This window comes from Acanthochromis polyacanthus, chromosome 18 (genome assembly GCF_021347895.1).
Source record: "Acanthochromis polyacanthus isolate Apoly-LR-REF ecotype Palm Island chromosome 18, KAUST_Apoly_ChrSc, whole genome shotgun sequence".
In the NCBI taxonomy this organism is placed as follows: Eukaryota; Metazoa; Chordata; class Actinopteri; family Pomacentridae; genus Acanthochromis; species Acanthochromis polyacanthus.
In genome coordinates this window covers 10420868-10433918 of record NC_067130.1, presented here as the reverse complement: position 1 = coordinate 10433918, position 13051 = coordinate 10420868, and the positions used below count along the sequence as shown (strand labels likewise).

Genomic DNA, 13051 nt, shown 5'->3' with positions numbered 1-13051 from the left:
CAGAGGCGGTGTGATGCTCTGGGCAATGTTCTGTGGGAAACCTTAGGTCCTGGCATTTCCGTGGATGTTACTTTGATTGGTACTCCCTGCCTAAATATTGTTGCAGACCACGTACACCCTTTCATAGCAAAGGCATTCCCTAATGGCCCTTTTGAGCAGTGTAACCCGCCCTGCCACACAGCAAAAATTGCGCCTGAGGAGTTTGAAGAATTCCCCAGATCCAAACTCCCTAGATCTCAATCCAATTGAGCATCTGTGGGATGCGCTGAAAAAACAAGTCTGATCCATGGAGGCTCCACCTCGCAGCTTAGAGAACTCAAAGGGCCTGCTGCTAACATTTTGGTCCCTGATACCAGAGGACACCTTTGGAGGGCTTGTGGGGTCCATGCTTTGACAGGTCAGAGCTGACTGGGAGGCACAAGGGAAGCCTACAAGATGCTGTGTTGTAATGCTGTGGCTGATTGGTGTATAGTGTGAAAATGACTGTCTTCTTTAAATATTGTCACAGCTGGCATTTAAAACTGAACAGTACACTGTACATACTATTACTTCTACTAATATTTTTAATGAACCACACTGTTAACACCAGTAGGTATAAAATAACATGCAATGCAGAGTCATTTGCTATAATACACACGTAACTGTTTATTACACAACTAAATCAGGAAGAATTCAGTGAAAATGCCAATTCTGTGAACTACTCTCATCCCTTTACCACCATGAATGTGCTCCCTTTTGATATCTGCATGCTTCATGGTAACAATAATAATTCTAAACTGCTTGTGTTCTGCTGGTACAAAGTAATGTTTACTATCATCATTTGCACTTGCAATAAGCACCAAGTACTGCAAATGCTGAGGGGGAATTAATCAGAAACTAAGATGCTGGACTCTTTGATTGGGGCAAAAATCAAAAGAAAATGGATCACAAAATCCTGTGGGGAAGAAATATACAGCTGTTTTTATGCAAAAGCATTTAAGCAGAAAACTTAATATTGGCACCACGTACACACAACCCATATGGTTAATCATTTATATCTCAGACAATATATTCTTCACAAAATCACTTCCAAGCATAAGATATCAAGGAAAACGGGTTGTGATGATGCAGCTGAGCAACACTTTTAAGGAGGTGAAGTGAAAAGTGAGCGATCAAGCTCTGACAGACCGCTGAATCCTGTCCAGTGCTCGGAAGTGTTGTCGAAGAAACCCTCAAACTTTCTTTAAATGCTCTGCTAAACCTTATCAAGGTGTGCATCCTCAGTGTCCTCAATCCTTCGCTTTTGTGCCAGATGGGCAATTAGAAATATGGTAAGTGCATGCTGAGCAGCCAGCCACATACTGGTTGCAACATTGCCACATGTGGAGAGATTAGCTGCAACAGCAATCATACTGTATTACAGTATATACCTTATTCAAGGTCCTTGTCACTAAGCTCAAACTTTATGCACTTTTGTCACAGAAGGTTTGAAACGAAATTCAGTTTGCCAAGGAGTCACTTTACATCAACTGAAAAAAACAGATTTTAAATATCGTATGCAGGAAAACTGATATGCAAGAATTCTAGCTATTACAGTTATTTCCATCTCTCTACACTTCACATGCTTAAATGTTATTCAAAATGAAGTGTGTTGTCATTGCAATTGGAACTCTTTGTCCCACATTTCTGATTGTGAGGAACACAAGGACAAAATAGCACTTAAATGAAACGCCATAACGTGCCTGTGATTGTGAAGCTTTGCTCAGTCTCACAAGAAAATCTAACATGGAATGCTAACACTCTGCCAAAAATGGCATCAGCAGTAAATCATGGTTGAGCTATAAGCTTCACGACATCCCCCCCATCTGTCTATGCTGCATTAATTTGCTATCAGGATGTATTTAGAATGACATTTACCCAGACTGTACGCTTAAATGTAGGGCATCATTATCATTTCCTTTCCTCGATGTCCTTCCATTTGTATCGGCAATTAATTCGTTATTCATGTTTCCTGGAATCTTCCTTCATTTGCAGTAATTCTATGGATTTAAGGACTAGCTAAAACAATAAAATCACAGATATTCTCATATTAATGGCTTGTATTTTGGCTTTAACATTCCTGGGGTGGTCTCAATAGTATGTAAAAACTTTTAAAAGTTGCTACTGCTATGTTTGGATCTGCCTAGCTGACTGTCTTATTACCCAGGAAAACTTCCTGAAAATGAGTTTGTTTTTCATTAGAGTAGCAGAGAGGCTAGAATGGTGTCATCCTCATTCATCTGTGTTCCTCCCACTTGACCCCCCTCCCACGCCCTGGAAGCGGAAAAAATCCTCATGACTGATGGACCTGCTGGCTATTTGGACATCTGTCTTCTCCTTTATGGCCCTGTCAGGGAGCGGTCTGGGTACAGTGTGACAGGCCTCCGCAACAGTGTGTACTAACACCGGGTGGAAACATCTCTGTGGCCTAAGCCTCAGAGATCAGCCATTAGTAAGTTGTCAATCTAGGAAGCGGTAACAGTCTTCTAGGCAGCTTGGAGGAAGATTCAACCCGTGGCTTCCAACAAGGAGGTAGATGGAAAATCATTACAGTCCAGATAAATATAGCACCTGTAAAGGTATCATGTCTGGGCTGATGTTGAATATGGCCCAATTATTGTAGTTATATGGATAATGGAGTCAAATCTGCACAGCATATTTTTACCTGACAGTCATATTCTGCACACTTAGACACACTTAGCTCTGAGTTACAAACTTTAGCGATGCTGGACACTGAGGAAGCCAAGAGGAGCCATAATTAAATGCAGAATGATAGCATTCTTGCTCCAACATAATGCACACAAATTAGGTTTTTAGTATGCAGTAGTATTGCATCAAGCAGGCTATGTGGGTAAATGTGATACGACCAAGAGACACATTTTTTTCTTTTACTTTGTTTTAAATTCATAGAACTTTGAGAATGAAATCCTATTCTATTAATGCAACAACTCCAAATTCAGTTGTATTTGCAGAGATGTCAAAAAAATGAGAAACCTTGGACCAGGCCTCATACATTTGACTTAAGGTAACACAAACTTTATGGGATATTTTTGTTTACTTTATCCAGAAGTATTGTCTGACAGTTCAAATGACAAATATGCAACAACTGGCCACACCATTATTTTTTTTACAAATTTGATGATCCACTTTCTTTTAACTCCTAAAATAACTGATTCCAAATATTACAAAGTCTATTCAAGCTCTACAAATATGCGCATCTAACGGACTCAACTAAGAATCCTAGTGGTTACCTGAAATGACATAAGGTCCAGTTTTTATGATCAAAAGTCATTTTCAAAATAACATTAAATGTATTTTTTAATATTTCTTTGCTGCTGAAAGATGCTACTAAGTTCAAAGTCTTGTTATTGCAATCATAATATAAAGTTTTTTCTCATTCCAGTGGTTCACACTGTACCAGAAAACTCTGAAGCGGTAAATCACATTGAGTCTGCGCTTGTCGTATGAAATGTGCTATATAAATAAATGTGACTTGACTTGACTTGACTAAAACAACAATTGTCCAAGAATAGAACCATAAGGGCCCCTCAGGTAGCTGTTGCAGACTTGTGATTTTGGATTGTAACATACATGATGTAAATAATGGAATGGCTTTAAGAAAATATTATATGTTAGCACAATCCCCAAACTGAAGGAAGTCAAAACATGAGTCTGGGCTTTAATTACTGAACACCTTATTTAGATTAGTCCTAGCTTCATCAGTCATGCAATGCTGGAGAATCTAGCAATGATTTCATGATTACCATAATTTCAGGCTGTTTAATGGAATCAAATAAATGGTAGGTTTAGTCATTTTCTTGCCAAAGAATGAGCACTGGTAACAATAAAGTTATTAAACTGGGCAACACGTTCTTTTTTTCTGAAAGACTAATCACCACTCAAAATGGAAATGGCAACTTTAATCACAACTTTGCTCTGTGTGAGACAGATGATGGATAATTTTTATTTATTTATTTATGTTTTTTTTAAAAACTTTGTTTATTGCTGTCAGAGGATGCTCTGAAAAGACCCATGAGGACCTCCGTAAGTGTCATAAACACGGATGAAGCTTGCTAGCTTGGGGTAGTTCCTAAACATAAGTAGATATGAAAATGGTATCAACATTTTCTTCATGCTATCTTGATGCTACCATGTTACTCACTAAATCTATTAGTATAATGTGTTGCTTTTAGCCATTTTTCAAACTCTGACTGAATGTTTTTTCCTCATAAAAAGTATAAGGTCCACACTCATATAGTGCTTTTTTAACCCTCAAAAGGATTTACAATTTACCCATTCACACTCACACACCATTATAGGATTTCTATATTTCAAGAATGCAATTTGTATGACACCACATGCAATGTACAGAGCTGAATCCGAGCCTGCATCTAAATTCACCAATAACAGCTTCATATGTCCGCAAAATCGCTCTCCCGTTGGCTCTGCCTGGGGCTTACAGATTATGAATTTATATGCCTGAAAGGTGATGCGGAATCAGAACAAGAGAACACCTCATTTTCATCTTCGCTGCCAAATGTCCAATACGTCTGTTTACTTCCCAGTTCTCTGTCATCACCAACGCTCAACAAGCACAATCAAGATAGAAGATCACATGCTTTGTATCTGTACTTAACGGTTAAGAGGGCGTTTAGTGGCTATTTTTTTATTGTGCTTGTAACTGTTTACTTTTACATTCATCAAACAGATTCTGGACCTTCCTTTTTCTGAAATGCGTCTCTTTCTTTTTTAGTTGGACTGCAGCGATGACATTTTCCCTCTGGAGACGAGGGAAATTTAAATTATGCATCCCTCCAACACTCTCGTCACCATCCAGTCACACAAACACATAGAGTGCGGTGCACATTTCATCACAGGTATACCCAGCGCAGCAGTGGTGCTGATGATTCACTGTGGCATTCATGACCAGCGATCACACAACGCACAGGGCTTTTTTATCCTCTGTACTTCTGCACCAACCGCAGTGACACATGGAATAACATATACTCACAAATCTACACCGAGCACTTTGCTTGCTTTGTTGTGTTTGATGAAGCTTTGACAGAAACGCAACAACACGCTTTCAAAAAGTCTCATTGTAAATCCGTGGGCTTAAGTAGGACAGACCGGCTAACATTTACTTGGTTTTAGTGGGGATCTAAACAACAACAAAAGGTGTGTATTCTTCAGTTATTGTTTGACAGTATGGTGTTGTTCAACTGCAAATAGCACAAATTCATATTTCCCAAACAACATCAGACTTATCAAATGTGAGAGTCCTCTTGAACGTGCCTGGAAACTAATTTCCCTCACTGACAGTAAATCTTGGGAATAGGAGGGAAATTTCAAATTAAAAGCTACAACCAATAGAATTATTAAATGTAACGGCTTCAATGATCCCTGGAGAATTTTATGTCTTCTGCTGCAAAGGCAACTTGTCACGTGTCACCACCACTTCCAGGCTAATGACTCTGTAATGGCACCATTTATCCATTTAGCCTCATTGAGTTCAATGCAATGCTGGTCCCGCCAGGTTCTTTGCTGGATGCTTCAAACACTTGAGTGCAAGTGGACCATTGGAGAGCTAGTGAGTTGCAAAACTGTCTGCGACTGCAGTGGACGTAGTGATGCAAAATCAATTCAAAAGTTGTCTTTTCGACTTTCAGCTGCAATAATGGACATCTAAGCTTCTAATCTTTTAACCTGTGGTCAAATATACTCCACAAGTGTTGGATTATTAGATTATTGGGTAATTAGCTTCTTAAATATGCAACATGTGCTTTTCATTATAGTGTGTCATGTGAGTGAATCTAGAAGAATGCAAACCTAAATGATGCATACATTTATGGATTTAATTAAGTCAAACGGACATCATTCTACCCATAATTCTTCAGGATATCTGGCTACATCCCTCTATACATGTATCTATGTGTTGCTTACTCAGTGTAAGGCCTCTGAACTTAAAGAAATCTTAAACTTCTTATTTGAAAAAAATGCCCAAGAGGTAACTTAAAAATTTAAGCAACCTTAGTGCACTTGACCCAAAGATGGTTTGAGGCAAAGTTTTAGCTGCTGCTTTACCATCTTAGACTGACCATCTGTGTTTAGGTTTGTTACTTTATAGCAATAAAAACTATGGAATATAGCTTGTTGAATATCCATCAGTTCATCTAAAGATTGAGCATAAGAAATATTTTAGGGAGATGTAAAGTGTCTTGAAGAAAATGTTCATGTTTTAGCGACGAGGTACATAATTTGACTTGTTTAGGTCAAAATTCCCAGTCTTACACATGCATCGACACATAATCATGTAAATATGTGAAATGATCTCATTCACCTTGATGGCATACTACTAATAATAATATTTACATGTCAATAGGGTCGTATTGCCTGTAAAATAACCAGAAGCCTTCCTGAATTAAACTTAGACCTTCGATTCGAGTAATTGCTGTGGTGTGCTGCATTACACAGTGCTGGAGGTATCCTGATCAAGGGAGCTGCAAGTCGATGGAACTGTGATTTAATGTCTAACACAGTAGAACACAGCACAGTAAACTGCCCTTGAATCTCAGGTATATTTGCACACAAAAAAAATGATAACCATACCATGTCTCAACAAGAGTCCAGATCCTTAGTGATGCTGTCTGGCTGTTTCTTGTCAAAATGCACCAATGATCAAAGCTGTCACTGAGATTTGAGAGATAGTGATGGCAGGGTGACTTAGTGGTGATTTAGCCACCAAATATGTGTTTAATATTTTGCTGATGTTTCAGTCTAGACTCATAAAAATCAATCTTAGGAACTGGCCATGTGAGATTTGTGTAATTATCGAATGAAGGGGCCCTACTAGTTTGGTAAATTTAATAAATACCGGAGTTGTGAACAAGTGAATGTTGATGGTATGTCTATATTGAATAGTGAATTCAGGAGGATATTGACCAAACATTGTCATGTACTGACATATAAAGCACATCAATGTCATACTGTAGGCTTCCTCAGCTAGTTTCAGCACCATGGACAGAAACTAGAACCTCGAGTTGTGTTTCAGCACCACGGACAGCTGCCCTTTGTTGTATATACTGCATATCCATCCATCCATCCTCTATACACCGCTTTATCCTCATTAGGGTCGTGGGGGGTGCTGGAGCCTATCCCAGCTGACTTGGGCGAAGGCAGGGGACACCCAGGACAGGTCGCCAGTCTGTCGCAGGGCTACATACACAGACGAACACTCACTCTCACATTCACACCTACGGGCAATTTAGAGTACTCAATTAACCTCAGCATATTTTTGGACTGCGGGAGGAAGCCGGAGTACCCGGAGAAAACCCATGCATGCTCAGGGAGAACATGCAAACTCCATGCAGAAAGATCCCAGGCCCACCCCAGGATTCAAACCAGGGATCTTCTTGCTGCAAGGCGAAAGTGCTAACCACTACGCCACTGAGCACCCTATACTGCATATATATATATATATATATATATATGTGTGTGTGTGTGTGTGTGTGTGTGTGTGTGTGTGTGTGTGTGTGTGTGTGTGTGTGTGTGTGTGTGTGTGTGTATTCCAGTTCAATGGGCAGAACTCACCGAGGGTTCCACTTACACAGTAGAGTTGAAAAGATTCCAGGCAGCCTGGTCTATGCTGGACTATTTTATTATTATTTTTTTACACTTTTTTCCAAGCGAGACTTTAACGGCAAGTCATCCTAAGTTCACATTAACAGACATACTGTACAGTCACGTTGTGTTTTATGTAAAGTACACATCCTACACGTGGCACACTGTGGCACCTTCTGCGCAACTCAACGCCTTCTCACTTCGTTGCGCTTTCAATTTTTTTCTTTCCCCCCCTACAAATCTCTTCCACCCCCGCCACCCCCACCAACTATTCCTCAACCCCATTTGAACCACACGGCTTATTATTTGCCTCTGAGCTCAACCAATTCTGGGGCCACCTTAATTAGTCATGGCCAAGCTATTTGTGTTGGTCACCCAACAGCTTTGGTGTAAATATTTACCTCCCAACTGAGGAAAAAAAAAAGTCACGACACTGGCTTCTTATCCTCATCCACCCTCAGCTTCCCTTCCGCCTGCTCCAGCCCCAGACCCACCCCTTACTGTCTGCCATGACCGTCCTCTACAATACGAGACTGTATTCTTTGTACCTCCCCTTTCTCGCCCTCAGTCTGTGCATCCCAGCCTCCCTTCCTAGATATCCATCCCACACCTCTCCACCCGCAAACGGTGAGAAAGCGAGGGAGAGAGAGAGAGAGAGCGAGCGAGCGAGCGAGCGAGAGAACAGTTTCAAACACGTCGACATAAATCTCACTTCTAGAGCTCCCCTTTTTTCCTCCTTTCCCTCCTGACGGACTTCATTACTTTATTCCTCTGCGCGCCAATGCCCGAGACCACGCAGAAACGGAGGATTTTTTTCCCTTGAGCATGAAAAGGATTGCCAAATCATCCGCAATCCAACATCACCGACTGAGCCACCAGCATGAGCACTGGATACATATGCTCCAGCAGAAGTTGTTGGCCAGAGAACTAAGAAATCTTGGACCACAGATACAGCTAAGAGGGGAGAGTCAGTTTTAGGTGAGTATACCCGGCTTGGACCTCTAACATTATATGAAGCATGTATATATTTTCTGTCCATCCCTGACCACGAGGTAGTGGTCTGGTAGGCAGGGCTATATTGTGGCACAATTATGGCGATGTTGCGTGGTCAGCACGTTAGTGGGGTGGCCGGTGGTGTCCTTTTCAGGATGGAGGCAATTTTTTTCACCCCTCTCCCTTCTTTTGCACGGTGCCATTAAATAGTCGCCGCACAAGTCCTTTTCCAAGCTCCGCCCGGAGTGAATGTCGACGGCGCGTTCTGAGGCTGTAAAAATGTATATAATGACTCTTACAGTCCTATAAAAGCCATCCTCTCCAAACATTATGCAAATGAGTTATCCTCACAATTATGCGCGTCCGACTGCGTTCTCTCCGTGCCTTGTGAGCCAGCATCTTCCCGAGGTGATGCTGCAGAAGTGCCGACATAAAGGACCGTAGAACACTGGGAGAAACAATGATCTCACAATGTTTTTTTTCCCCTTCTTCTTCTTGGAGGAGGGTTGGTATATTACGCAGACCCGCCGCGGCTTCAATGAATGGCATTACAGGGGCAACATTCAGAGTGAAGGTGTATTAGCAGGCCTGCAGCTCACTATGCAGTCAGGAGCCAATTCCGTTTGCTGTCCAGTAGTGGCTTAAAAACATCCATGTTGGTCAGCTCACTCCGGAAACTGCATTTACCCCGAATTACCCCTAAACTCAAAGTGAGAGTCACCCCCTGCTTGCGTCTCGGTGGTGCTCATGCTTTTTCCTTTATTGTTATTATTCTTATTTCCGTTTTTCTACATGAATCAGTGCCCGCAACGAGCTGGATCTGTGTTTAAATGTGTGCGCACTCGCCTGTCCTGTATCCGAGCGCGTGAGAGCGCGCGTCCATGAAAGAGCAAGCACGTACATGCTTATTTTGTTGGATGTCTGTGCGCGTGTGTGTGTTCGTGTGTGTGTGTCACCAGTGAGGCAAAGTTGCCGTTCCGTGTTCCCTCAAGTTCCTTTGATTGCTGTTCCACTGACTAACTGCGAGGGGAGCTCATGCTCTTTTACACTAGGTGTCATTATGTTGCTAAAGGCAAGATAACTGTGGATGATACTGATACCAACTCTATGAAATTAGAGGAGCAGCTTCTGTTTGAAATTGGCCCGGAAGCGTTTATTTGCAATTCCATGACTGCCACTGCAATTTCTGTTTTGTTTGTCAGTTTTTTCCCCCCCGTCTTTTTGGAAAGCGAGCCCAAGTAGCACATAGAATGAACAAATATGTCCAGAAAGAAGGCACTTCATGTAACAGTAACTGCCTACTTGAAGAAGAATCACTTTTATTTGATACATATTCGCAATGGGCAATACAAGAGCTCAGTCCAACTGAAACTGTATATCTAAGTCTGTAAAGTGCTACCTGAAAAAAGCTGTGTGTGGCAAATGATCCTACACACTGAATTTGAACTTTAAATTAAGCTCTAATGCTTAAATTAACATCATATTACCGGCAAGTCAATTCGCTCTGTGATATTGTGCCGCCCTCTCCACATGTGCAGCGCAGAAAATTGCACTGGCAGCGGAAACTGCGGAAGAAAAGCTGCCTTTTTCAGAATGCTTCATTCAATCTGGTGGCCTTTTCAATGGCAAAATGCTGGCAACATGTAATCATTTTCAGAGGGAGAGCATTCTAAATCACATTGCCAAAATGAAAATGCCAGCAGTGGCTTAAAGCTATATTTGTGTCATGGCTTTAGATGACCCATTGCTGATAATGCTTTCAAGGACTGAAAAGAGAACATTCAGCAGCAGTGGTCCTTTGACAAAAACCTTGGCAATGCAACTTACTGATGTATTGTCTGTAAAGCATGTTGCTGTGTTTCTTAAAAAGGCAAGGAAATAAACACCCATAAGCATAATTAGAAGGAGCCGATTCAGGCATTTACCCCATGCACAGTGACTCCTCTATCACCCTTGTGTAAAGATAAGGATATCATTTACAAACTGTCTTTGTGGCGGATAGAGAACAGTACTTGTCTTGTACTGGCGGAACCCACCAGCTCTCTCCCTCTGTGTCTCTCCCTTTGTGTTCTTGTATTGGCATTGTTTTTTTATGTGGGTGCTGGCTGCAGCTGTGTAGTGGCCAGAAGGCTGCCTCTCAAGAGCTTAGGAGGGGGAAAAATATGTTTGTTTTTATCTGAAACAAACGACAGGGTCACATAATGACATATGACAAAATATCACAGAAGTACTGGTGAGTTAACAATATTTTCTGGAAAGACAGCTGATTTAGTTGACCTCCACTAGGGGCTGTTTGACCTGTGTGCTGCTGCCATCAGTCCTGGAAGACCACATGGGTCCAAAACATTGCTTGTACAATATGATGTTCACAAAAAAAAAAAGAGGAAATCACAGTCCAAGGCTTACAATTGAGATACATGTAAGATAATCACAAGCAAATAGCTGCATTCTTGCAAAACATACAATTTCATATATGCTTAGAATGAAAATAACACTGACTTCCTGCAACCATTTGTGGTGGAAAATTTCAGTGGTGTGTGAAGCCAAACTCTGTCTGAAGCCTCAGGAGAGCTGAATTCAAGCTTAAATATCACCACAACAGTGACAATTTTATTTTTATAAACTCTTTAGGCATTCAACACGCACAATCCTTCAACTGACTACTGCGGCCTGCCTCTGGTCTCTCTCTATCTCCTGCTTTCTTCGCTCACAGCAGGGGACCGCAGTCTGAATATTTGCGAGTGAACACAATCATGGTTTTATGATACAATCAAGAAAGAAACTGCACATCAAAAGTTAACAAGCAAACAGGCATGTATTATGTATTAGACATATATATGCTTCTTCGGGCCCTAAAAATAAAGCCTGCTGAGGCTCGGTTCCTGACGACTGAGGGACCTGCAGGTGTTGTTATGCAAAAAAAAAAAAAAAATCATTAAATATTAAGTTTATTTGCAAGAAGCTGCAAGAATTTTAATTTGGCACTCAGTTCTTGAGGTTTGAGTTGGTCACGAAACAGACGCCATATTATTAGCTGATGGCATAATTTGTCTAGAATGTATCAGCAGTGGTTTTTGAGTGTTTGTGAGTCAAATCGAGTATAAATAGAGCATTTTTATACTTTGTTAAAGCGCTCACACTCCTCTGCAAAGTTTGCATCTTGACCTAGCACTTGGTGGTTTCCAGGTAGGAGTTACTGGATAAAAAAGGTGGGTGCTAAATTGAGCCTCCGCAACCCTGACCCATGTGTCATTAAGCACTGCCAGGAAGCTCAGTTATTCCTCCTTAAAATATGATAACTCTGACAACATAGTAATAACTACAGTAATTTATGTTGCCTGACACTGCCTTGGTCTTTGCTGGCTTGGTGACAGCCCTGGTTGTACATCTATTTGGATTTTTTTCTCGCCCCATGTTACAGAAGGAGCAGGATGTTTTGATTTGCAGAGGTCTGCACTGGCCGACCATTATACAGAGAACCCTTAACCTAATTTGTTTCACTGTTGCCTCCTGCACTCCCTCCAGCAATATAATTTGATCCGCTCTAGTCTTGAAGTTGTGTCTGAGTTATTTTAAACAAAACACAATCTTCTCAGCGGTGAAATATCTTTGGGGCCCCAGTTTGTATGGCGATAACGTGCAACTATGATCATTAATTGGCAGTTTTGTTGTTCTTTCTCACTTGCATCACCTTCATGAATATATGGCCAGACACAGATCTGAACATGCTTTATTTCTGAAAGAAATGTGATGTTGCGTGGGGTTTATATTTTCAAACATGAATGCATCATAGATGTAGAAGATACCAACAAAACTTTCACTGCCAACATATTTTATGTAATAGTCTCTATTCACTGTATTCTCCAATGTCCACATCCGATAACTAAAGCATGAAGAAAGTATTGTTAAAGCTGCTTTAATAAATATTTCATATCAACAAAAGATTGGATTAGTTTGTACTTCATGATGTGAAAGTGGTGTTGGTAGTAAGGAACCCAGGTCGCTTTGTTTCATATCCCATTTGGAGCTAAAAATGAATGCTGTTTTGTTTTTGTTTGTTATTTTTGCATAAAGGAAGGTCTAGAATATTCTGGCTTTTTTTTCTTTTATCATTATTTTTAAAAATCATTTCTATCTTTCATGTTTTATTATTAATTATTATATATATTTTTAAAGGAAAAGCATTTTTTTCAATGAAGATAACATTAAATGAATCAGAAATACAGTCTCGACATTGCTAAAGTGGTAACTGACTATTCTAGCTGGAAACGGCTGATTTTTAATGGAATATCTCCATGGGGTACAGAGGAACATTTCCAGCAACCATCACTCCTGTGTTCTAATGCTACATTGTGTTAGCTATTGGTGTTGAAAAGCTAATAGATGATTAAAAAACCCTTGTGCAGTTATGTTAGCACATGAA

At 40.7% G+C, this 13051-nt stretch overlaps 1 protein-coding gene across 3 annotated transcripts in view; it reads left to right on the top strand.

Annotated features, from left to right (window-relative positions):
- The first annotated feature begins 8137 nt into the window (after window positions 1-8137).
- brinp1 (bone morphogenetic protein/retinoic acid inducible neural-specific 1) overlaps window positions 8138-13051 on the top strand; it is a 110666-nt gene continuing 105752 nt past the window's right edge. For 2 of the 3 annotated variants that reach the window (XM_022204150.2, XM_051938298.1), the window contains exon 1: window positions 8138-8613. The gene's annotated coding sequence lies outside the window, so the exon portion shown is untranslated. The remainder of the gene's footprint in view (window positions 8614-13051) is intronic. The other variant, XM_022204142.2, reaches the window with a different exon arrangement.